This window comes from Schistocerca serialis, chromosome 6 (genome assembly GCF_023864345.2).
Source record: "Schistocerca serialis cubense isolate TAMUIC-IGC-003099 chromosome 6, iqSchSeri2.2, whole genome shotgun sequence".
NCBI classification, from domain to species: domain Eukaryota; kingdom Metazoa; phylum Arthropoda; class Insecta; order Orthoptera; family Acrididae; genus Schistocerca; species Schistocerca serialis.
In genome coordinates this window covers 270,094,427-270,122,139 of record NC_064643.1, presented here as the reverse complement: position 1 = coordinate 270,122,139, position 27,713 = coordinate 270,094,427, and the positions used below count along the sequence as shown (strand labels likewise).

The 27,713-nt window shown below is 43.5% G+C and overlaps 1 protein-coding gene and 1 pseudogene across 1 annotated transcript in view; one reads left to right on the top strand and one right to left on the bottom strand.

Moving 5' to 3' along the window:
• LOC126484821 (uncharacterized) overlaps window positions 1-27,713 on the top strand; it is an 854,899-nt gene that overhangs the window by 542,278 nt on the left and 284,908 nt on the right. The gene's annotated exons all lie outside the window — the stretch shown is intronic.
• LOC126485330 (5S ribosomal RNA) lies at window positions 11,292-11,409 on the bottom strand (annotated as a pseudogene).

Here is a 27,713-nt window from a genome sequence, read left to right as displayed (position 1 = left end):
GTCGCCGAATATGGATTGGGGCTAAGAAATGAAAGAGGAAGTCGCCTGGTAGAATTTGGCACAGAGCACAACATAATCATAACTAACACTTGGTTTAAGAATCATGAAAGAAGGTTGTATACATGGAAGAACCCTGGAAAGGGTATCAGATAGATTATATAATGGTAAGACAGAGATTTAGGAACCAGGTTTTAAATTGTAAGACATTTCCAGGGGCAGATGTGGACTCTGACCACAATCTATTGGTTATGACCTGTAGATTAAAACTGAAGAAACTGCAAAAAGGTGGGAATTTAAGGAGATGGGACCTGGATAAACTGAAAGAACCAGAGGTTGTACAGAGTTTAAGGGAGAGCATAAGGGAACAATTGACAGGAATGGGGGAAAGAAATACAGAAGATGAAGAATGGGTAGCTTTGAGGGATGAAGTAGCGAAGACAGCAGAGGATCAAGTAGGTAAAAAGACGAGGGCTAGTAGAAATCCTTGGGTAACAGAAGAAATATTGAATTTAACTGATAAAAGGAGAAAATATAAAAATGCAGTAAATGAAGCAGGCTAAAAGGAATAAAAACGTCTCAAAAATGAGATCGACAGGAAGTGCAAAATGGCTAAGCAGGGATGGCTAGAGGACAAATGTAAGGATGTAGAGGCCTATCTCACTAGGGGTAAGATAGATACTGCCTACAGGAAAATTAAAGAGACCTTTGGAGATAAGAGAACGACTTGTACGAATATCAAGAGCTCAGATGGAAACCCAGTTCTAAGCAAAGAAGGGAAAGCAGAAAGGTGGAAGGAGTATATAGAGGGTCTATACAAGGGCGATGTACTTGAGGACAATATTATGGAAATGGAAGAGGATGTAGATGAAGATGAAATGGGAGATATGGTACTGCGTGAAGAGTTTGACAGAGCACTGAAAGACATGAGTCGAAACAAGGCCCCCGGAGTAGACAACATTCCATTGGAACTACTGACGGCCTTGGGAGAGCCAGTCCTGACAAAACTCTACCATCTGGTGAGCAAGATGTATGAAACAGGCGAAATACCCTCAGACTTCAAGAAGAATATAATAATTCCAATCCCAAAGAAAGCAGGTGTTGACAGATGTGAAAATTACCGAACTATCAGTTTAATAAGTCACAGCTGCAAAATACTAACACGAATTCTTTACAGACGAATGGAAAAACTAGTAGAAGCCAACCTCGGAGAAGATCAGTTTGGATTCCGTAGAAACACTGGAACACGTAAGGCAATACTGACCTTACGACTTATCTTAGAAGAAAGATTAAGGAAAGGCACACCTACGCTTCTAGCATTTGTAGACTTAGAGAAAGCTTTTGACAATGTTGAGTGGAATACTCTCTTTCAAATTCTAAAGGTGGCAGGGGTAAAATACAGGGAGCGAAAGGCTATTGACAATTTGTACAGAAACCAGATGGCAGTTATAAGAGTCGAGGGACATGAAAGGGAAGCAGTGGTTGGGAAGGGAGTAAGACAGGGTTGTAGCCTCTCCCAGATGTTGCTCAATCTGTATATTGAGCAAGCAGTAAAGGAAACAAAACAAAAATTCGGAGTAGATATTAAAATTCATGGAGAAGAAATAAAAACTTCGAGGTTCGCCGATGATATTGTAATTCTGTCGGAGACAGCAAAGGACTTGGAAGAGCAGTTGAATGGAATGGACAGTGTCTTGAAAGGAGGATATAAGATGAACATCAACAAAAGCAAAACAAGGATAATGGAATGTAGTCTAATTAAGTCGGGTGATGCTGAGGGAATTAGATTAGGAAATGAGACACTTAAAGTAGTAAAGGAGTTTTGCTATTTGGGGAGCAAAATAACTGATGATGGTCGAAGTAGAGAGGATATAAAATGTAGACCGGCAATGGCAAGGAAAGCGTTTCTGAAGAAGAGAAATTTGTTAACATCCAGTATTGATTTAAGTGTCAGGAAGTCATTTCTGAAAGTATTCGTATGGAGTGTAGCCATGTATGGAAGTGAAACATGGACGATAAATAGTTTGGACAAGAAGAGCATAGAAGCTTTCGAAATGTGGTGCTACAGAAGAATGCTGAAGATTAGATGGGTAGATCACATAACTAATGAGGAAGTATTGAATAGGATTCGGGAGAAGAGAAGTTTGTTGCACAACTTGACCAGAAGAAGGGATCGGTTGGTAGGACATGTTCTGAGGCATCAAGGGATCACCAATTTAGTATTGGAGGGCAGCGTGGAGGGTAAAAATCGTAGAGTGAGACCAAGAGATGAATACACTAAGCAGATTCAGAAGGATGTAGGTTGCAGTAGGTACTGGGAGATGAAAAAGCTTGCACAGAATAGAGTAGCATGGAGAGCTGCATCAAACCAGTCTCAGGACTGATGACCACAACAACAACGTACCTCAGCAGGTTATAATTGACTGGACTCCGTCTTTATGTTCATGGATCTTCTAACATACAATGGAACATACCCATATAAAGTAACCAATACAAGGTACTGCATTAGCTTCCGTCTAAAGCTGTGTTTGTCAGCTTGGGAAAGGATTCATCATAATCTTACCGTCTTCAGATTTGGCAGTCCACAAACAGTTTCGTCATGATGTGTCAACTCCAGTTATATTCGCGATGACGAAATTGTTTGTAGGTTAATTACCGCATCTGAAGATGGCAATATTATGCTGAAACCCGTAAGGTGGGTATTTACAGTACTTAGGCGACTATGATGTAAAAAATGAAGATATGAACTTTTATAAAGTCGCATGCTTCCGTTTTACAATATTTCAATTCTTAAGGAGTATAGAAACGCTAACGCTTCAAGATTACCTGCTTACTAGTTCGAATAATGAACTACATTATGGCTGCTTACAAACTATAAATGTCGTGTGCAAACCAATTTGGCCACTTGGACGTGTGTGTCACACATTATATACGAAAGTACGAGTAAATCAATTGCTTCCTGAGGATCAGTTGGTCCCATGCTTCATATTATAAACTCGGAAAAATATGACTTGTCTACGAGGCGTAATTTACACTTCTTGTTGTATTTAGATCGAAACTTCGCTTGCTGATCTGACTTGTAAGAATGAAGAAGAATTTCCATAACTTGTCACCGTTCGTCAATTTCAGGTGTACAGGTGTTGAACAAAAACATGAAAACACCAAAAACACATCACATTATCAAACCTAATAGGGTTAAGAAAGCCCATTGGCAGTCAAAACAGCTTTCATTTGTCTCGGAGTGGACAAATACAGGTGCTGTATGGTTTTCATGGGGATCTTATATCATTCTTTCTGCAAAACAGTTGTAAGTTCAGGACCCTGTGACAGCGATGGGTAGCGATTAAGCTGCCTTCTCTCCAAAGTAGACCAGAAAGACTCAGTGATACTGAGATCTGCTGAGTGTGGTGGCTAGGGAAGATGCGGCAAATCATCCTCGTGCTCAGAAAACCAGTCCTGGACGACGCGATTTGTATGAACAGGGACCCTGTTGCCTTGGAACATAGAATCACTATTGCAGATATAACATGGTCACATAATCCTTGTTACTAATGCAATATTGGAAAATAACTATTGTACTCACGGAATAGCACAACATGGCTATCAAAATCATCACTGAGCTCTCACCATGTTTCACTCTAGCGACATAAACTCAGCCAGAAGTTGGAAATATTGTGAAAAAGACTAATCCGACCAATCACTTTCTTCTATTGCTCCATAGTTCAGGTTTTATGACTTCGGCACCACGTTTTCCCACTACGGATTCAGTTTTTCAGTGACTTTTGCAGCTGCCATCCTATTGCATTCCGCACAGTCCTCTTCAATGACCGTTATAAATCCTCGATACGACGTCTCTTGAAACACTTCGGGTACCATGTCTGCGGAAGCAACCATCATAAAGGCACCAACAATTTGCCCACGTTCGAATTCCCTTAATTGCGACATCAGGCACTCACGACTACACAGAACAGTGTTCTTACCGCCACTTACAACGTATTGAGGATATTGCACAGTGGTCAAATAAAACAGCGCAGCCCTGAGATATGGCTAGCATCTGCATTTACGTTCAAGCATGCACTTCTCTCCCGTTTCCATATTTTCGTTCAACCCCTGTATCTGAGTTTATTTAGGGTCCTTTTCTCAGTCCTCAGGTAATGTGCAAGTTATATAAATGGCTTTCTCGCTGTACTCGTGCTTCAAAAGGTGTTCCTGAAGCTATGGTCCATCCTCAAGTCTAATAATCATTTCACAATCTTCCTAATGGTTGTACAGATAAGTACTGAGGCAGTGGAACTCAGAAATCGAGACTATTACTAACTGTACATCACATTATCATGAAGCATAGCCTTCGAGATGCATTATAAATGTGAAAACCACAATGATTAGTTCCTGATTCTTCATCTTCTGCTTTATTTAAAATTTAGTCTGCAAACAATCTACTTGTCCATAACTTTAGTCTTTTTCTTGCCTACTTATTTATTCGTTGTTGCGTTGTCACAAGCAATTCCGGGAAAACTTACCCTATTTTCACTAACTGGCGACTAGGCAACAATCACCTTTAGCTATCCCCAGTAGAATCATAGTCAATAAATCCAAAACTAACGAAGTGTATCTATTTTCTTATAATTTAGTCACCAGTAACAGATTGTAATTTTGCAGTTGGGGATGCTGACACTTGGAATGATGACTAAAACTTGGGTTTGTGAGCAGCGTACACGAATGGTTCTGTTGTGGACTGGCAAGACAGCCAATCCACTATGACAGGAAGCCGAAAGGCACGCGTTTAAGCTCACGCAGGCTGGCGTGAGTTCTGGAACAGGTAAAGTAACTGAGACTAGCAAATAAAGTACGTAGCTGCTGGAATACTTAACTTTAATCCATAATTGGTGAACATAGCTCTTGACGGTACATGTTTTACAGCATCAATAGTAACTGGTAATGGCGCCTTGCTAGGTCGTAGCAAATGACGTAGCTGAAGGCTATGCTAACTATCGTCTCGGCAAATGAGAGCGTAATTTGTCAGTGAACCATTGCTAGCAAAGTCGGCTGTACAACTGTGGCGAGTGCTAGGAAGTCTCTCTAGACCTGCCGTGTGGCGGCGCTCGGTCTGCAATCACTGATAGTGGCGACACGCGGGTCCGACATATACTAATGGACCGCGGCCGATTTAAAGGCTACCACCTAGCAAGTGTGGTGTCTGGTGGTGACACCACAGGTTCTAACACATCTAACAACGGAATTCGGCTTTAGGTAAACGTACACACTTAAGGACGGCTAATAATGCCTTAATCAACAATAAACTAATGGAGCGCCAGATGTGGTTAACGAACCATGCTTTGTGCTTTTGTGCTCCGGATTCTTTTTGTCTACCATATCTCTTTTAGGCATACAGCAAAAATAAGAGGGATGGGTATAGTATTTTATACATGTAAAAAAAACTCTTTAGGGTCGTTTATAAGGACTCTTTTCAGAGGCAGCAAGGCGAGGGTACGGTTGTAACTGTGAGAACGCAAGGTGGCTGTAATTAAGGGGGCAGTTTATTATTTTCTTAAATCACTGGGGACAACAGGCAGGAGCAGGGAGAGAGGAAGAGAGATAGTATGTGCGCGAGCGAGTGCTCGCGCTCGCGTGTGTGTATGTGTGTGTTTGTTTGTGTGTGTTTGTGTGTGTATGCGAGTGAGAGAGAGAGGCAGAGACAGAGACAGAGAGACAGAGAGAAAGAGAGAAAGAGAGAGAGAGAGAGAGAGAGAGAGATGCAGAAAGGGCAGGTCGGCTGCTAGGCAGAGGCGTTTTAATTTAATATTCCATTACGAGAGGCAAGGGGTTCATTACGGCCAGTTGGCGGACTCATACAAAAATGTGCGAGGCGTGCAACACCGCTTAAAAGTAAGGTTTATCTGACAGCGAGAGGCGCCGCTAAACAGTAGTGGGCAGACCTACTTTACACCAACGAGGTAGAGAAATGAATCTCGTAAAGGATTATGCAATACTTACGGAAAGACTTTGCTGGCCTGCCTAAAAGTTCACACATTCGAATACATGAAAACTTCTCTGATATTCTCTTACCAATAACACCATCATCCCTCTCCGAGAATTCGATACTGCCAGGTAAATTTATTCTTTTCAATTTCCGGACGACTTTCGACGATATACCACAATATTGACTATTTATGAAGAGAGAATCACACAAAGTCTCTTCTGCACTAAGCTATTAAGAAAGGTTTCACCGATATAACGAAGTATGTTGTGCAACGTGGAGAACGCTGAATAGAAAAAAAGTAGCCGGTTGTTCTTAAAGGAACCGTGGCAGAGTCACTGAAGTATTCAACATACATGAACCGTATATCAGGACAGTGACACTCTAATATTGTTGGATGACCATGTCGCTGCCTACAGGAAAATGATGTCGCTGGATGACTGTAATGAAATAAAGAATCTCAGTACACTGAATGACGGACATTTTTAATGTCGGATAAATGCAATATGGTGCGTATAAACGAGAGAAACGACCAATAAGAGTAAACGCCTGGAATGTCTTTCGACAGTGTAATATGAAAAGATAGCTCTGCTAAGTGAAGTAAAAGGACCGAACACGTGAAATTAGAAGTGAGGGGGGGGGGGGGGGGCTATGGAAGACGTGGATTTTTTGGGGACAATTCTGCAAAAGAGCAGTAAATCTGTTGAGAGAATCATATGCGAAAATGTATGTGACGTGTCCTACAGAATGTCCCCTGCATCTGCGGCCTTCATGGTGTTGGCTAGCCATCAGATGCTGAAGGAACCCGGAAGCTGGCTGTTAGTATAGCCCCTGGGAGGTACGGCCCATAACGAAAGTGACAGCGAATGGTCCTTCTGCGGTGCACACTGATTTAAGATGGCTGTTTTATACAAGTTATTTCAATATATGTGATTATGCCTGTAAATAAAAATTAACAAAAAGAACAGTTGTAGTTGTCTCCAAACTGATACGCTCAGGAACTTCAAGAGAATCGTTGGAAGAAAGGTGACATCATTCTCACGAAACCCAGTTGAATTAATTTAGAGGTAAGATATTCGAATTCGATTGTGCAACTGTTCTGTTGTATCTAACGTATGTGTGGGAAATAGAGATTAGAACACATAAGAATGCTTACAATGATATTTTATCTTGTTCCATGCGTGAACGAAATATTACAGAATTCGACACTTTTCTACTAAGTTCTCCCACTCATTCTAGTGTGGCTACCGAACTAAATACGAAGGTACAGAATCTCTGGTTTTCGCAAAAAGAAAAAAAATCAAAGGGCAGGAATTTTAGCTTAGCTTTGGTTTTCAGGCGACGTTTAGCAAGTGTTTTGGACTATATTGGATTGGTTTTCCGATATAGCGTATACAGGTGTCACAAATAGCTGATGGATATCTATATTAATTACAACCGACAGTTTTGATGTTCTGCTAACAAAATGTAACAATGATCAGGCATGATAATACAAGAATGACCGTGCGTGTAACAGCGTTCTGATCCATATCTTGCATGCAATGGAATGCAGTTCGTAATAGTGAACAGAAGCGTTTGATACGTTGCCAAAAATGGATAGTGGCAGATGAGGAAGCGTACGTCACACATTTTTAGAAATTTCAGAGTGGCAGCAGTAACTTACTGATTCGGTGCACGATGACGCAGCAGATGTTTCCGGCAATACTTATAACTAACACATTTGTGTCCTGGAGGTCAGCTCGAAAATTTACGTTTGCAGATCGTAACACGTGGGTTATTGTCAATTTACCTTTCTCCCTCTTCGATTATGACAAGGAGATATACAAAACCTTCACTGGTCAGTAAAGATAACGACACTCATTATTTCATGTTTTACCACAGGCCGTTCCCACATGTGCGTGCCGGCATCATAACGTCCCATAACTCTTGTGGAAACTAAGGTGTCATCAGACAACTAGTAACAGTGCCAAGCACTTCTTAAATCGCTGAAGGAGAAATTATTCTAAGGCATGATTCCAGCTGTGGAAATGCATGCATGGCGCCTATGTGGCAAATTGTACTAGTGAAAGTGATCCCCAGTTACAGCCTAAGGGTAAATAAAAAATCTGTTGACTTCTTTAGACAATCTTTTAAATGCCAAATTGCTTAACCCTATCAGACCATTTGGTTACAATTGTGTATTTTGATATTCAGTGTGTATTAGATGCAACATAAATATTTGTCCTCAATGGAAACCTCATTTATACATCAGTTAATATTCAGCATTTTCATCATGCGCAAGTGCTTCCATGTGTTGGGCACCACTGTAAAAACGTCAACAAGTAAATGTAGCAGTGTGCAGCGGCTTGTGACTACCAGAATTGAAGGAAGTTGTTGGTTGGTTATACTCCACTGTATAACTGAATATTATTATTATTATTATTATCTTGCATAGTAATTATTGAATTATCATTTTATTTATTACAACAGTGAGTTTTTCAAAATTATTTATTTTAGTCCATTAAAAGAATCCAGATTTTCTAGGTATGTATTGAAAACGGGTACATATACCAGTACAAATCACGGGTCTAACATCATTAAAAAATCGCCTAAGAACGTTAGAACACAGATCGAAATTTTCCTTCCTCCAGAAAAAAAGTTAGGGTCTGAAAGAGTTAAATATGATTTCTACAGTAGTATGGACGTGGAAAAGTGAATTATTAGCTTAGGTTATCTGTACTAGCAATTACTGTGTATCAGGTTTATTAAAAAGTTGAATTTTCTCATTTTGAGATGGTAGAATGAGAGATCTGTTTTACTAGCTAAAAACTTCTGAAATAAACACTCACTGTTCCTTATACTCACTAAATAATGTCTTAACCTGGTCCTAAGAATGATATGGCTTACCTGTGCAACAGTGAAAACACATCTCTACTCTGTAGTGGCTCCCTAACTTAATTATAATTATCTATAACAAGATGAGCAGCTGCATATGCTACAGTTAAAGCATGACAACACCAGGCCGCACGCTTCCAAGAATGTGGACACAATATTCGAAGAATGACAGGTGCCATCACTTCCGCTGTCTGCAAGCTTGCCTTGCATGTCACACGTAAAATATCTCAGCGACGTGGCTGATCGGCCACTTGTTACTGGCTTCTGCGGAGTCGAAGTCTTTGTTTCACAGCCTAAATTTACGCAACATTCAGTTACATCTCGATTGCACATAATATAGTTGTCACAACTACTAAATTTAGTTTGTAATTTTCTGGTTCATTGATACCAGAAAGGCTAAATCTATTTACTCATTGGATATCTGCGATTCAGTCAAAGCTACATGACCAATAATCACTTACGTGTATACAAAAAATAATAACAACGCTTCTTGGAAGACAGGATGACACAAAGCTGATAGTGACCTCATAGACATGGCAGGGGATTACTTCATTTTACTGTTCCATCACATCTCACACGTGATGATTTGCATACGTCGTAATATGTTACTTTTAATACATCGTATGTGAGAGTAATTGCTCTGGTGCAGGCCATCAGTGTGTCAAACTGCCCTGATACATACCATCGAATGCAAGTAAAAGGTTATATTTCAATAATTAATTAATTAATATAGCCCCATTAAATCATCAAATTTCCTACTAAAAAGGTCCTGTTTATTTCTTCTCTCGGACTAATAGTTTGTGGGGAAGCGAGCGAGATAATATGAAAATCTTGCACATGGTTTTTTAAGGCCAGTGCTAACATTGTAGGTTGCATAAAACAGCGCCGGTAGGGGCAGCTGGATCATACTGTATCTATACTAAAGCATTTCCAGGATGGATAGTAAATGAGGGAATTTTTAACCTTCTGCATATAAATTACAGTAGAAGGAATACGTGATTAAATTTGTAGGTGATTTGTTGGTGTGCAGTGTGCAAAGTAAGCAGAGCTGCCACCTGCGGCAGTACGGCCGCTTCTATAATGTTTTTGCACACAAGCCACTTAACATTTGGCGCCCCCCTCCCAGCCCTCTTACCTCGAATACTTTCACCCGGGTCAGTTTTCTTACGGATTCTGACACGCGTTGTACTCGAATTTTGCGCTTTGACGCCCCTGGCACCCCCCTCCAGTTTGCGCCCGAAGCGGCCACTACCAACTGTGGTATGTCTCGTCTAGAAACCATACAATTCTGGCACGTCTGGCAAAGTGTCAGACACTCAGCCACCCAAACCAGATGTTAACATTGGGTGAGAGACCTGGAGAACATGCTGGCCAGGCTAGTAGCCCGACATCCTCTTTATCGAGGTATGTGAAGCCAGCGTGTGCAGTATGTGGTCCTGTACTATTTTGTCGAAAGTTAATGCCACAGATATCTTGGAAATACGTACAGCGACCAGCGTAAACCTAAGTTTAATGGCTCCCTTCCTAACTGCTGGCTATACGAACTTCAAGTGATCGTTTTGTGTGTCAATTTGCCACCAGTGCCACGTTTTTCCCAATAAAGTCGGAATTTTTCACGAACCTGATACTTCTAAACTGCACAAAATCCTTTTTATGATTTCCTACTTCAATCGCCAAAAAAAGGGGAAGCCTTATTTTGCCGCCCGTCTCCCTGTCTGTCCTACTGTTCACAACCCCTTTTCTCAGGAACGGATAGATTTATCAAGTTGACATTTATGTCACATGCTGAGGTCTACTGCCCTATGGTGCTGCAAAACTGTTAAGCTTCTAAGCCAATGCAATCTAAAGATACGGTCATTTATCTCGCACATTTTGATACTCATTAAAACCTGTGAGTATTTCCTTGTGACATATAATCATGAAATTTAGCAGTCCAAGTAAAAGAGAAAATCTGAAAATTATTAATTTGCAATTATATCACACTAAAAGAATATTTATTTTGTCATTTGTTTTCCGTCTTAAACTTGAAATTAAAAAGTATTTGAAGGTCTTGAAATCCCTTGGACCGATGTCTGGCCAGTATCAATGTCGATAAGAGGCAAAAATCGTCGAGATCCTCGATCACCGGAATGGATGAAATGTCTGTACACATAATGAAGTCTGTGCCCGAGTCCTACTCTCACCTGGACATTTTTTATGAAGTGACATCCTCTAAAGCTAGACTTAAAGGATAAAAAGAAATAGCACTCCGTCTTCAGGCCACGAGCGGCCTACCGGGACCATCCGACCGCCGTGTCATCCTCGGTGGAGGATGCGAATAGGAGGGGCGTGGGGTCAGCACACAGCTCTCCCGGTCGTAAGATGGTATTCTTGACCGAAGCCGCTACTATTCGGTCGAGTAGCTCCTCAATTGGCATCACGAGGCTGAGTGCACCCCGAAGAAAGGCAACAGCACATGGCGGCCTGGATGGTCACCCATCCAAGTGCCGACCACGCCCGACAGCGCTTAACTTCGGTGATCTCACGGGAACCGATGTATCCACTGCGGTAAGGCCGCTGCCAGAATTAAAGGATACAAGTCTATAATTCAATACGTATCCTACTATTTTTAATTCGTGGCAGTAGTAGAACAGAGCTAGGTCAGGACAGCAAGACCGTAGATAACGTCACAGCAATACTGCGAGACCAATCGCAGTCTCCATGTACGACGATCCTTCCGCTATCTAGTTACCACACTTCCTGGTATACCTTCCTGCTTTCCACAAGACATAGCACTATCTTTTCACAAACAACCAAAAAGCGAATGCGATTTTTTAGTGAGGAACTCACAGCGCAATCCTGCCATATATACACAATACACAGGGGTTGGATAAAATGTGGGAACACCGAAAACACAACACATTAACATGTGTCATACGTAATAGGAAACCCGTAGGCATCCCAGACAACTTCCAGTCATCTCGAAATGGATTAATATAGATGCTGTAGGGTTCTCAGAGGACCATGCCCTTAAAGCAGTGACAAGTTAAGGTGCTGATGATGGAATGTGGATATAGATCAAGCACGGTTCTCTCCAAAGCAGACCATGAAGCCTCAATAATACTGATATCTGGTGACTATGGTGGTCAGGGGAGATGAGACATTTAATTTTCGTGCTTATAAAACGAGACCTGGACTATGCGAGGTGTATGAGAAGAAGACCTGTCGTCTTGGAACAGTGCATTACCACTGGGGAACAAACAATATATGATGGGATGGACCTGAGCAGCAAAAATGGTTACATGATCCTTGACTGTAATGTGACACTGCAGAGTAACCATGGGGCCCATGGAATAGCACGATATGGCTGCCCAAATCTTCAGCGAACTCCAGCCCTGTTTCACTCCGCCAGAAGTTAGTGTGAAACAAAACTCTTCTGAGCAAACGACTTCCTTCCACTGCTCCGTAGTCCAGATTGTATGTCTTCGACACCACATTTTCCATTTATGGTGCTGTGTATCACTGATGAGTGATTATGGAATTCCAACTAGGCTTCCAATTCCCTGCTTATTGTATAGTCTTCATGTTGATTTGGTATTTAAAGAGTTTACGAGTGGGACATTTAAATCTAAACTGACTTAGGCAGCTGCCGCCCTATTATTTTCAGTCACAACCCTCTTCAATGACAATTTGTTACGATCACTCGACACACTCTTACGTCCGCATTGTAACTTAGTGGATAATGTTTTTTTCCCGCTTTCCGTGTATACGGTGCCCCTTAGAACACCAAACACTTTGGCTCCCTCTGTTAGGAAAACACCCACCATACGAACAACAAAAATTTGCCCTCGCTCGAGTTCGGTCAGTTCCCACATAATGTGCACACATTTACACACCACACTGTTCTGACGACGGATGGCACTTGAAGTATTGTGGACATTTCAAAGGTGTCGTTCGTGGTCTAATACAACTGCGCAACATGCTCAGGATGTATACGTCCTGGGACAAGCGGGAAAAACCCGGAATGTTTTCATCCAAGAGAAAACCGGGAAAAGCCGAAAATTTTTTAGAATTCCGGGAATTTTTCAGTGTTTTAGTTTTCACTTAAGTTTTTGTAATTTTAGCTGGTAATAACTGATACTCTTAACGTCTTTCAACAGCAAAATGTATCAAAGGCTTTAGGATGAAGACTGTGCAATACATACATCATAACCACAAACTGCTTACGAAGAGCGTGACGTCACAATTGTTTGCGTTAGGTTCGTCTGAGCACTTTTCAGCGGGCTCACGCTCATGCATAGTTGAGCCGGGTATGAGCAGTACCGCCTCCCGATTCTGGCTACTGGAAGAGTGGCTGTTAGTGGTTTTGAGGTTTCCTCTTCGTTTCAAACTCTCAAGTCAAATGAAAACAAAACGGATTCCCCTTGCCGGAAGCTATCAAGTGAATTAAAATACATTCCCATAATCCACGAGAGACTAAAATACGTTATTGTTTCGCCTTACTCTGGACCATACAGGGTAATCACAAGAGGAAGCCACAGCTTCAAAATCGATAAGGATGGTAAAGAAGAGACAGTCTCAATTGAGCGGCTTAAACCTGCTTACACCGAAAAGGGTACACTCCTTCCTCGGTCTGCAAAATCTCCCTCAAACGTGGAGGCCAAAGAAACAGCAGATAGTCTCACCGAGCCCTCGCTTTCAGAAGAGGACAGCGAAGCAGCAAGTGCAGAACAGGAGCAGCCATTGCCTGCACCAGATGTTTTCACGAGAGCTCGTAGAAAAATAAAGTGCAAGTTTCCCCACATACCTGGTGCACCCGGTTTCAAAAGGAGGGGGGCTGATGTGGCGACGTCATTTATCCACTGCGCCAAAAACAGCGGGTGAAAGCTGCAGCTGATAGATATTTATCTTTGCCGTAGTCGGCTTGGTTACGAGGTCTTGTTAGTTTTTGATCTGTGCTTGGAAGATAAAATGTTTTCTCATCTCATGAAAAAGCTGTTACTTCATAAAATATAAAGGCTGATTTTATCTGTTTTTCATTATTTTGGCTGTCAAGCATTAAGCGCCTTGCAGAACAATGAAGTTATTATTGTCAGTTTGCTAAAGAAATTTGGCTTTTATTAACCTTTTCCACAGAGGCAGTCAATTTATTCGAAACGAAGTGGTACAAATGGTTTAAAAGGCTCTGAGCACTATGGGACTTAACATCTGAGGTCATCAGTCCCCTAGAACTTAGAACCACTTAAACCTAAATAACCTAAGGACTTCACACACATCCATGCCCGAGGCAGATTTCGAACCTGCGACCGTAGCGGTCGTGCAGTTCCAGACTGAAGCGCCTAGAATCGCTCGGTCACAATGGACGGCAGAAACGAAGTGTTTCAGTCCAAACTGTTAGCTAGTTTCAACTGTTCGCTGAATGTCAAGTGCACGTTTCGATGTTCTGGCACGTATAGCATTGTGCCATAATAAAGAACCTAACATCAGACAGTACAATACTGGTACTCCAAAAAAATTTACGTCCCGAAAAACCACTCTGAAAAGCTAAATATCAAGTAAGGGCCTACTTCATTGTGAATCTGGACATACGAATGTGCATTTTAAGTCGAATTATGTGTTTAAGTTAGGTTTACCAAAATCAGATGCTCTTGGAGCAGCCTCTGAGGTCCTGTTTCTGTTATGACGTAACGTAAGTTAATGCTTTATACGTGCGAACATACGGGCTTCCTACATCATCGTAGCTGTGCATACGCAGTAACGCCTGTTTTCCGACGCTCTCTTGGAGCTGCTGAAACAAACCTGTTTCTAACAGGTCGCGGGAAATACACTACTGGCCACTAAAATTGCTACACCAAGAAGAAATGCAGATCATAAACGGGTATTCATTGGACAAATATATTATACTAAAACTGACATGTGATTACATTTTCACGCAAATTGGGTGTATAGATCCTGAGAAATCAGTGCCCAGAACAACCATCTCTGGCCGTAATAACGGCCTTGATACGCCTGGGCATTGAGTCAAACAGAGCTTGGATGGCGCGTAGAGGTAAAGCTGCCTATGCAGCTTCAACACGATACCACAGTTCATCAAGAGTAGTGGATGGCGTATTGTGACGAGCCAGTTGCTCGGCCACCATTGACCAGACGTTTTCAGTTGGTCAGAGATCTGGAGAATGTGCTGGCCAGGGCAGCAGTCGAACATTTCCTGTATGCAGAAAGGCTCGTACAGGACCTACAACATGCGATAGTGCATTATCTTGCTGAAATGTAGGGTCTCGCAGGGATCGAATGAAGGGTAGAGCCACGGGTTGTAAGACATCTGAAATGTAACGTCCACTGTTCAAAGTGCCGTCAATGCACCCCATACCATCACGCCGGTTGATACGCCAGTATGGCGATGACGAATACACGCTTCCAACGTGCGTTCACCGCGATGTCGCCAAACACGGATGCGACCATCATGATGCTGTAAACAGAACCTGGATTCATCCGAAAAAATGACGCTTTGCCATTCGTGCACCCAGGTTCGTCGTTGAGTACACCATCGCAGGCGCTCCTGTCTGTGATGCAGCGTCAAGGATAACCGCAGCCATGGTCTCCGAGCTGATAGTCCATGCTGCTGCAAACGTCGTCGAACTGTTCGTGCAGATGGTTGTTGTCTTGCAGACGTTCCCATTAGTTGACTGAGGGATCGAGATGTGGCTGCACGATCCTTTACAGCCATTCGGATAAGACGCCTGTCATCTCAGCTGCTAGTGATACAAGGCCATTGGGATCCAGCACGGCGTTCCATATTAGCCTCCTGAACCCATCGATTCCATATTCTGCTAACAGTCATTGGATCTCGACCAACGGGAGCAGCAATGTCGCGATACGATAACCGCAATCGTGATAGGCCACAATCCGACCTTTATCAAAGTCGGAAACGTGATGGTACGCATTTCTCCTCCTTATACGAGGCATCACAACAACGTTTCACCAGGCAACTCCGGTCAACTGCTGTTTGTGTATGAGAAATCGGTTGTAAACTTTCCTCATGTCAGCACGTTGTAGGTGTCGCCACTGGCGCCAACCTTGTGTGAATGCTCTGAAAAGCTAATCATTTGCATATCACAGCATCTTCTTCCTGTCGGTTAAATTTTGCGTCTATAGCACGTCATCTTCGTGGTGTAGCAGTTTTAATGGCCAGTAGTGTATTTCGATTGGTTGTTTGAGAAGCGTTAGTTTCAAAGTAAATTTCCCTTTACACAAGTTAAATCATGTTACATGTGAGAATGTTGGATGAATTTCTTAAATCACAGAGCGTTTGACGCTCATTTAAAACTTAACACTTTGAGGACCAGCCATTTAGAAAAATTTAGAGCCCAGAATCCCAGACATTTATTCATGATTTAAAATTTTACTGGCGTAATTGTGTGATGTATTTTAAAGACCAATATTATATGCATACTGTTTGCACACTATGTATATTAATTTAAACTTATTAAATTTTCTGATTTGTGTGTTCGCGCTGCTTGACAAAGATGTTGCTATTGACTGACTACAACACGTGTTCAAAGCTGTGAATATCTGCTGTCAATGGTTGGCGAGATCACGTGACATGAGCTATGATTGTCCATCTCGATTTCAATGTTTCGGGAATTAACGTGCTATGTTTGGTGGAATTCGAATTTATACTTACGTAGTATGAAAATACGCAGCTTTTTTTTCGGAGAGTTCTAAGCCGTTGTATAAAACCTTAAGCATTCATAGGATTGATAAGTTTTATAGTCCCGATGGAAAGTAAACTGTCTCTTAACACCGAAAAAGTGTATTTTCACCGGGGAAAAGGTGTACTTTTAACCGGGAAATTCGGGAAAAACCGTGGAATTATTTTCCTCGTCCGCGTGTGGAAAATGTTCAAGCATGCATTTCTCGCGGTTTCTCCGTATTTTCTACAACCCCTTATGAGTGGAGTTACTCATACTTCTTTCATGTTATTGCATTAAAATGCTCTCATTGTCACACCCAAGTCTGTATTGCAAAATGGCTCTAAGCACTATGGGACATAACATATGAGGTCATTAGTTCCCTAGACTTAGAACTTCTTAAACCTAACTAACCAAAGGAGATCACACTAATCCATGGCCGACACAGGATTCGAGCCTGCGACCGTAGCAGCCGCGTGGTTCCAGACTGAAGCGCCTAGAGCCGCTCGGCCACCCCGCCCGGCTCTGTACTGCACATCATACCTATTTGATGTTCAGTGTTCAAATAACTAAGAGGAATACAGCCGGGTGAAGTCATGCAAGTTATATCAATATTTTAAACGGCAAGAGAAACAGTTTTCACACTGATTTTGTTGCTTGTACTCTTCATGTTGTCCCACGAAATTTTAGTGGCCAGCCGTATGCATTTCCATGTTCTTAAGCGTTTGTGTACAGCCCTTTACCCAATCTGAAAGTTAATTTTATTTCCTTTCATCAGTCTTGGTGCTGCAATTCTCACTAATGTTGGTGTAGCGGAAAGCAATATGTCGTCCAGCAATGCACCAGATTTATAGACAATCGCTGTTACACATTTGGGCTCCTCGTCGGCGAATTAGCATACTCGCATTTCGGCATCGGTGGAGACGCGGCCACGTGTGTTGGCAAGCAGAGGGTGGAGCAGAGCCGTGATGTGTGTATGAAGGCGCTGGCGCCTGGTCGCGCCGCGGCCCGCGGGCCATAACTCAGCGGGCGCCGCGTCAGCTACACGGACTGGGAGGCGCCGCATCCGTCTTCGTTGCGCAGCGAACCGCAGCCTCAGCGCGGCCGGGGCTGCGGCCGTGTCACGCGTCCCGCGCTGCGCCGCCCTCATACCGCGCGTGGCAGCGCCGCCGGGCCGACACCCGCGCCGTGGAACGTCAGTTACGCTCGCAGTCGATCCATTGTTGTCGTTATTACTGCTGTTGTGTTCCGTCCGAAGACAGGTCTGATGTAGCTCTCGACGCTAGTCTAGTCTCTCCGACCTACACTGAAGTGATGAAAGTCATGGGATACCTCATAATATCGCGTCGGATCTCCTTTTCTCCAGCATAGTCCAGCAACTGGACATGGCATGGACTCCGCAGGTCATTGGAAGTTCCTTACAGAAATATTGAGGCAACGGCCTTGCCGCAGTGATATCACCGAAGTTAAGCGATGTCGGGCATGGCCGGCACTTGGATGGGTGACCATCCAGGCCGCCATGCGCTGTTGCCATTTTTTCGGGGTGCATTCAGCCTCGTGATACCAGTTGAGGAGCTACTCGACCAAATAGTAGCGGCTCCGGTCGTGGATGTGTGTGATGTCCTTAGGTTAGTTAGGTTTAAGTAGTTCAAAGTTATAGGGGACTGATGACCACAGTCCCATAGTGCTCAGAGCCATTTGAACCATTTTGTTACGGAGACAACACCAGCGTACACAGTGCCTTGTTGACAACTTGGGTCCAATGACTTGGCAGGGTTTAGCTCTGAGCACTATGGGACTTAACATCTGAGGTGATCAGTCCCCTAGAACTTAGAACTACTTAAACCTAACCAATCTAAGGACACCGTAGCGGTCTCGCGGTTTCAGTCTGAAGCGCCTAGAACGGATCGGTCACCTCGGCCGGCTTGGCAGGGTTTAAATGGCTCTGAGCGCTATGGTACTTAACATCTGAGGTCAGCAGTACCTTAGAACTTAGAACTACTTAAACCTAACTAACCTAAGAACATCACAGACATCCATGCCTGAGGCATGATCGAACCTGCGACCGTAGCGGTCGCGCGGTTCCCAACTGAAGTGCTTAGAACCGCTTGGTCACTGCGGCCGGTGACTTGACAGAGTCTGCGTCACACTCGAACCCTACCATACCAACTGCTATCAGGACTCATCTGACCAAGCCACCGTTTTAAAGTTGTCTAGGGTCCAACCGATATGGTCTCGAGCCCAGGAGAGGCGCTACAGGCGGTGTCGTGCTGCTAGCAAAGGCACTCTCGTCGGTCGTCTGCTGCCATAGCTTATTAACCCCAAATTTAGCCGCAGTGCCCTTAACAGATACGCTCGTCGTACGTCCCACATGATTATTCCACGCAGTGTTGCTTGTCTGTTAGCACTGAGAAAGCTACATAAACGCCGCTGCTCTCGGTCGTTACGTGAAGGCCCCCGGCCATTGCGTTAGCTGTGGTGAGAGGCAATACCTTAAATTTAGTATTCTCGGCACGTTCTTCACGCTGTGCCTCATGATGACTGGGTGTTGTGTCATGTCCTTAGGTTAGTTAGGTTTAAGTAGTTCAAAGTTCTAAGGGACTGGTGACCATAGCTGTTAAGTCCCATAGTGTTCAGAGCCATTTGAACCATTTTTTTCTTCACGCTGTGGATCTCGGAATATTGAATTTACATGCGATTTATGAAACTGAATTCCCGATACGTCTACCTCCAACTAACATTCGGCGTTCAAAGTCTGTTGATTCCCATCATGCGGCCATAATCACATCGGACGCCTTTTCACACGAACCACCTGAGTACAAATGACAGCTCTGCCGTGATTTCCCTGAATCGCTCCAGGCAAATGCCGGGATGGTTCCTTTCAAAGGGCACGGCCGATTTCCTTCCGAGTCCTTCCATAATCCGATGAGACCGATGACTTCGCTGTCTGGTCTCCTCCCCGAAACAACCCAGCCCAACAGCTCTGCCAATGCAGTGCCATTTTATCACTTGTGTTCGCAATACTATCGCCATTTGTGTCTGTGCATATCGCTATCCCATGACTTTCGTCAGCTTAGTGTGCATCGCTTCCTACCTGCTTACTATACTGTTGGTTTTGAAAATTGTGCCGGCCGCAGTGGCCGAGCGGTTCTAGGCCCTACAGTCTGGAACCGCGCGACCGTTACGGTCGCAGGTTCGAATCCTGCCTCGGGTATGGATGTGTATGATATCCTTAGGTTAGTTAGGTTTAAGCAGTTCTAAGTTCTAAGGGACTGATGACCTCGGATGTTAAGTCCCATCGTGCTCAGAGCCATTTTTAAAATTGTAAGACCATGAAGATGGGCTCTAAGCACTATGGGACTTAACATCTGAGGTCATCAGTCCCCTAGACTTAGAACTACTTAAACCTAACTAATCTAAGGACATCACACACATCCATGCCCGAGGCAGGATTGGAACCTGCGACCGTAGCGGTAGCGCGGTTCCAGACTGAAGCGCCTAGAACCGCTCGGCCACACTGGCCGTCAGACCATGAAGATGGTATACAACAAACGTCAAACTCACAGGAAGCTTACTGCATGTTTGGAATTACAAATGATTATGATTTGATCTAAATCTCACGGAATAGGTAGGAAAGCACTCTGTAAGCAGAGTGTTCCAGGAGCAACGATGCATATCCAGGTATGTGACAGGGATGCTCATTTGAACCAAGAAACTTAATGTGGACATTTACACCATTTCAAATGGTTTCCGGGATAGAACACATTTAGTGTACGTTTGTTTTCGGGACAGTGGCGCTCACGCATGTGTCTTAAACCACCTCACCTGTGTTCTAGCCCAATCTACGTCATTGCTTTGAACCTCTTTTCTCGGGATGTCTTTCTGCTGCTAAACTAACGCATTGAATGAACAGTTGTGAATGGTAAGCCCTGTGTGAAATAATGCGAGGGGATGAGAGCGCATCAGAGAGAATCGTCACTTAACTGTGTTTGTACACACGCTGGCTAAAATGCCGTACATCTAAATTAATGAAGAATGTGCACATATGGTTTGTGTTTGTGGCTTCTGGGTTGGTACTGTTCCTGCTGCTGCCGAAAAATACCCTTGGCGCATCCGATACGTCGAATTCCTGACTTAGACTTCTAGCAAAGTTTTCAGAACACTGACTGAAACAAATATTCTTCCAAGTTCCCATTTTTCTTCGGAACGTAGTTCAACAATCCGTAAGTCGTTGTTGAAACAGAGCAGCACACGGCGACTTCCTGCACGTATCAGAGTCCCTTGAACACGTTCCCATTAATACAATTAACTGATGAAACCACGTTTACAGAAAAAGGGATCAACAAAACACCTAATAACCATCGATGGATGCATGAAAATCCCCAAGCTACAATAGAAACCAATTTCCAAGTTCGATTTTCGATCACTACTTGGTGCGGCATGACCGGTCGAGTCATTTTAGATGAGCGAATGACGGAACAGAATGATTTGCCTTTTATGTTTGTTGGACACTTTGAGAACATTCCTTTGGCCACGCAGACTACTACAATGTAGGTTACTTTCAGCATGACGGAGTCCCTCCACATTTTACCAGACGTTTGAGGGAACATCTGGACGGTACTTACCTAATTACTGGATTGGTCATGTTAGTACAGTTAACTGGCACCAAGATCGCCAGACATTACGCCATTAAATTATTGTTTATGGGGGTGGATGAAGTCTGAGGTGTACAAACGAAAGATGAATACCCGAAATGAACTGCTTGGTCGCACCATGGACACTGTTGCCCTCATTAGGGAACGCCCGTAGCCACTCGTAAAAGTAACGCAGTAGGTTCTCCCAACACAGTACGTTCTCCCAAGAGTGGGTAAGTGCACTGAAGTTACAGTGAGATATCTGAACATTTGTTGTAAATTGTACAACAGTTCTAATGTCACGTGCACAGCAATGCTTAAAGGTGTATGTTATAAAAATACGTAGTTTCATTTCATACGTTGCAAAACGTATATTATAATGTACATGAGTAAACCTGACAATGGGTTGAATAATACAGGAAATAAATAATAATGTACATTAAATGTGTTCTACATTGGAAACCATTCGCAATAGCGCATATGACGACCGTATGAAATATTTTTGTTTCAAATGACCACTTCTGTCATGTGTCTGTATGCTGACCTTCCTTCCTGAGGCAACCCGTATAAGGAAACATTAAACAGCAGCCTTCTCATTCAGAAATCGCATTGTAATGTTTGTTATTTGTAAGAAGATCGTATTATACATTTTGTAAGATGGAGAAACGTCGTATTATACTTCTTGTAAGATTGAGAAACGTCTACCACGACAGATCAGAATCCAACAGCGGCAGTATTATAGCTTATCGAGGCTACTTCCGCGATATACACGGAATTGTCAAAGAAACTCGTATAGGAATGCGTATTCAAGTACAGAGATATGTAAACAGGCAGAATGTGGCGCTGCAGTCGGCAACGCCTATATAAGACAACAAGTGTCTGGCGCAGTTGTCAGATCAGTTACTGCTGCTACAATGCAGGGTTGTCAAAATTTAAGTGAGTTTGAACGTCGTGTTGTAATCGGCGCAGGAGTGATGGGGCACAGCATCTCCGAGGTAGCGATGAAGTGGGGATTTTCCCGTATGATCATTTCACGAGTATACCGTAAATATCAGGAATCCGGTAAAATGTCAAATCTCCGAAGATACTGAAAAAAAAACGGACTAAGGACAACTGAAGAGAATCGTTCAACGTGACAGAACTGCTACCCTTACGCAATATGCGGCAGATTTCAATGTTGAGCCATCAACAAGTGTCAGCGTGCAAACCATTCAACGAAACATCATCGATATGGGCTGTCGGAGCCGAAGGCCCACTCGTGTACCCTTGATGACTGCACGACACAAAGCTTTACGCCTCGCCTGGGCCCGTCAACACCGACACTGGACTGTTGATGACTGGAAACATGTAGTCTAGTCGGATGGGCGTGTACGGATATGGACATCACCTCACGAATCCATGGACCCCGCATGTTGGCAGGGGACTGTTCAAGCTGGTGGAGGCTCTGTAATGGTGTAATGGTGCAGTTGGAGTGATATGGGACCCCTGATACGTCTGGATACGACTCTGACAGGTAACAGGTACGTAAGCATCCTGTCTGATTACCTGCATCCATTCATGTTGTGGTGTCACCGCCAGACACCACACTTGCTAGGTGGTAGCTTTAAATCGGCCGCGGTCCATTAGTACATGTCGGACCCGCGTGTCGCCACTGTCAGTAATCGCAGACCGAGCGCCACCACACGGCAGGTCTCGAGAGTCTCACTAGCACTCGCCCAGTTGTACGGACGACTTCGCTAGCGACTACACGGACGGAGACTCTCTCATTTGCCGAAAATATAGATAGCATAGCCTTCAGCTAAGTCAATGGCTACGACCTAGCAAGGCGCCATAGCAATTGATAGTTATCGTATGAAGCATGTCTCATCAAGAACGATGTATACAAATGATGGATTAAAGTTAAGTATTCCAGCAGCTACGTACTTTTCTTTATAGCATTCATTACGTATCCTGTTTCAGACCTCAAGCCAGCCTGCTTGAGTTTAAGTGCGTGCCTTTCGGTTACCCGTCACTGTGGACTGGCTGTCTTGTCAGTCCACAACACATGTCACTTGTGCATTCCGACGGACTTGGACAATTCCAGCAGGACAATGCGATACCCCACACGTCCAGAATTGCTACAGAGTGGCTCCAGGAACAGGCTTCTGAGTTTAAACACTTCCAAGGACCACCAGAGTGTCTAGAAATGAACATTATTGAGCATATCTGGGATGCCTTGCTACGTGCTGTTCAGAAGAGATCTCCTCTCCTCGTACTCTTACGGATATATGGACAGCCCTGCACGACTCATGGCGTCAATTTTCTCAAGCACTACTTCAGACATTAGTCGAGTCCATCGCAAGTCGTCGTGTAACGGCACTTCTGCGGGGACCCTACAGGAATTAAACAGGTGTACCAGTTTCTTTGGCTCTGCAGTGTAGCTTCTCAAGCTGATCGGTATTACATGTCTGTCATGCGAATGTGGAATCGATGGGTTCAGCAGGGCCATACTCAGTGCCATGCTGGATTTCAGCTGCACCGTGCGGGTGGCGCCCGACAGGACAGGTATATTGTTCGTTGGGCCTAACAGGTTCGTACAGCCACGTAACGTACCCTTAGTCAGAAAATGGGCTAGTTTGTAGCGAGGCAAATAATCGCACGAACAGTACGGCATCGGTCACACATTGATCATTGTCACGGCTTCTGATGACATGGCAGTAGAGAGAGAGTCACGCCGCAGTCAGGTACCTCGTCGTCCTTTCTGACGACTCCCGGTTCTGCGTATAGCATCGCAATTGACGTTTGATGTATGAAGGCTCCGAGGAGAAGGGGCGTTGTTGTCATATCACCAGGCGTGATAGCATGGGTTCCAGAGCTACCATATACCCAAATTAAGGCTAGACTGCCCGATTTTTCTACTGAAAATCCGACTTCCGATTAAACCTATCACGGATACATAAAAATTTCGATTACTCCAAAACAGATATTATTTCACATAATATAGTCTGTTCATTATGATAACGCTTAAATTAATGATTAGTCTTGTAGACGTAACTGAAGGTAAAAATTCAGCTATTGGTCCAAAGAAAACGAAGTTGTTCTACAAACACCCAACAGAATCACATTTAGTATCGAAAGAATCACATTTAGTAACGAGTTAAAAGTCGATCAAGACATCTGGTTGTTGTTACTGTGCATTTTACAGTTCCTGAAATATTTTCACAAATTTCCAGGAAAACTGATGAAGTGATAGTGTAAAAAAAAAAAAAAGTGGGAAAATCTGAAACAGAAAACCAAGTTTAATAATGAACAGTGCAAGGATTACTAACTGTTTAACAATCCTAAAGATGATTTTAATGCTCACTACTCTGTGTGCCTCTCATATGTCTGTGTGTCAAACGGAGGCGAAAATGAAGGAGATGACACTCTACTAAGGACATTGAAAAGCGAACAATTTAAGGTTAAAATGCAGTGTTCTGCTTCAATTCAAACTCGTTTATGTTCAATCTTTCTGGTAGACTGAAAATGGGTGCATGCCCAGGATTCGAACCTGCCTTTCAAAGGCAAGTCACGTAATGACTAAGCTGTTCAAGCACGAGTCACTACACGCCTCACAGCTTTATTTCGGGCAATACCTCATCTCCATTTTCCAAACTTCACAGAAATTCTGCAGCATATCTTACGGTCAACCACATACTTTCAGTCTCTCAGGAAGTTTCAAATCAGCGCAAGCTCTGCGCAGAGTGCAAATTCGTTCCTGTTTATGTTGTGTCACCGGTACTGTTCTGATAGTATTAGAACTGCAAATAGTAATCTAGTAACTGTAGAATACATATATGCATGTGTGTGTTAATTCTAGCTTTAGAGATAATATTTTGAAACAGATCCCGATTTCGTTGAGTTTTGAAATATCAAGTTCGTAAAGAGACGATTTTATTTGGGAAAAATTCCTCGAAAACCAGCAACGGTGGCTGCGCGTATACAATATGATCACCTCTGGTTTGCATTGCATGTAATTTGAACAGCAGCCGTAACTTATCTCACATGTTAAGCCGACCGCTTTGCTTTATCTTAGGTCTCCGTGACGTTGTATTTCAACGTGATAACGCAAGACTGCCTGCTGCCCGAGCTGTCTCGATTTCCCTCGATACAGAGACTGTCCGGCTGCTGCCCTGACCAGCACGATCCCCAGATCTGTTTCCCATTAAAACATTTGGTCAGGGGTTCGCGAGAGACTAAAACACAGCGTGTCACCAGCTATTATGATGGATGAACTCAGCCATGGAACTGAAGCAGCATGGAATTACGTACCAATACCTTTCATCCAAGCTCACTTCTGGTCATTGCCCAGCTGTGTGCTAGCCGTTGTTGCAGCCACAGGAGCTCTGTGTACTAAATTTCCCGCTCTATATACATACAAATCACCTACAGACATAATCATGTATTCTTCATACTATAGTGTACACACTGATTAATTAAAATTCGGTATTTACTATCCTTCGTGGTCTTGTACACTTAATGGCTAGAAGTGTATAATTAAGTTTCATGGCACAACAGTAGTCGTTGATCAGAAGAGACAAAGGAACACCGTACATGTGTAGCAACTCCTCAGTTTACTTTGTATGCACGTAGACAAACACACTTACCTTTACACATACAAGTACACTAAGGCTTCGTATTTTTCTCTAGGTCATCTTGACCAGAATTAAAGCGTAGGGGAGTCGTCTTCAATTGAAGTCTCTCAATACGTGGTAGAGCACGAGGGCTCAAGCTGTTTCTACTGCACGACACAGCGGAGCACAACTTGATAGTATACCAGGTTAAGTTTATACTACATAACCAGGAAAGCTATAGGACAAATTAAGGGTTTTGTAGTGGAAGTCAAGTATGCTTTTACCAAAATCTTTATTTACTCTTTAAGTTGAACAAGATGAGACACAAGTTATTTGCCCTTAACAAAAGTTCAATGTTAACTGACACAGAAGTTAATAACAAGCCATCTGCCTTTCGCAGGCTCTTGTTTCATTTTAAATGTCTCAAATATTATACAAGAGTTAGCAGTAAAATAAAACCAGTTCAGTCTTTAATTAGATTAGCAATATGGGTGTGTCTAGCATTATTGGAGGAACACTATGGAAGGAAGACTGTCTGGAGGCTATAGTTCCCAGATACCCTGATGGCCCAGAAATGTCTCAAAATTTTCGAAAAAAAGAGAAGAAACGCAGAAAACATCCCCCTCTCTGCTACACGAAGCACTTTTAACCTTTAAGAAGTTGGTACTGGACTGAAACCGAGTTATTTTCGATTGGTCGGTTCGTCCGTGCCCTTAGCTAGCCAAACCGACGCAAACTCACTGGTTGAATTAGATTTTTGGAGAGAAAACAGAGATGCCATTCTAGCGCTTCTACTGACGGCAACACATCCGGCTGTAACAAGCGCACACGGGGATGTCAAATCATCACACCCACTTAACTCTAGAGAGTAACAAGGCCGAAGCGACGTCACATCGGCGCCGCTTGCCGACACACTAAAGGCGATGGTATGCGGCGTCCAGACCGACGCCAAGTCTTGGCTTCCGACAGTGGGCGGTGTTGGACCCAATGAGATTTACTGATGGCTCTCTGTCGTTACTACATACCGCACACTGACCAGCAGACCACCAATGTTCAACGGAAAAAAAAATGCTTCCACTGAAGTGAATACATATTGCATAGTGATATGTGACAGTATTGTCACATACACTGAGGTGACAGATATCGTGACATACCTCCTAATGTCGTGTAGGACTTGCCTTTGCTCGGCGTAGTGCAGCGACTCGACGTGGCATGGCCTCAACAAATCGTTGGAACTCCCCTGCGAAATACTGAGCCAAGCCGCATCTACAGCCGTCCGTAACAGCGAAGGTCTTGCTGGTGAAGGAATCTGTGCACGAACTGACCTCTCTATTATATTCTATAAATGAGTGGCTCAAAATGCTCTCGAAGTAGCCGAACGTAGCCATTTCCAGTCAATGAACGGTTCAATGTAAACACAACCCTTTGCAATATCAAGCCACCTCCAGCCTGCAAAGTGCCTTGTTGACAGTGGGTTCACGGCTTCGTGGGGTCTGTGCCACACTCGAACCCTACCATCAGCTCTTGCCATCGGGTTTCGTATGACCAGACCGTGGTTTTCAAGTCGTCTTAAGTCTAACCAATATTGTCGTGAGTCGAGGAGAGGCGATGTCATGCTGTTAGCAAATGAACTCGCGTCGATCATCTGCTGCCGTAGCCCATTAACACCTGACTTCGCCGCACTCTCCTTAGTGGATATGGTCGTCGTACGTCCCACATTGATTTCTGGTGCTATTTCATGCAGTGTTGGCTGTCTGTTAGCACTGACAACACTGAGCAAACGCCGCTGCTATCGGTCGTTAAGTGAAAGGTGTCGGTCACTGCATCGTTCGTGGTAGTAATTCCACAAGTTTTGTATTCTTGGCTCACTCTTGAAATTTTGGATCTCAGAATATTGAATTATCTAACGATTCTCGAAATGCGCCTACCTCCAACTGTCATTCCGCAATCAAAGTCTGTGAATTCCCGT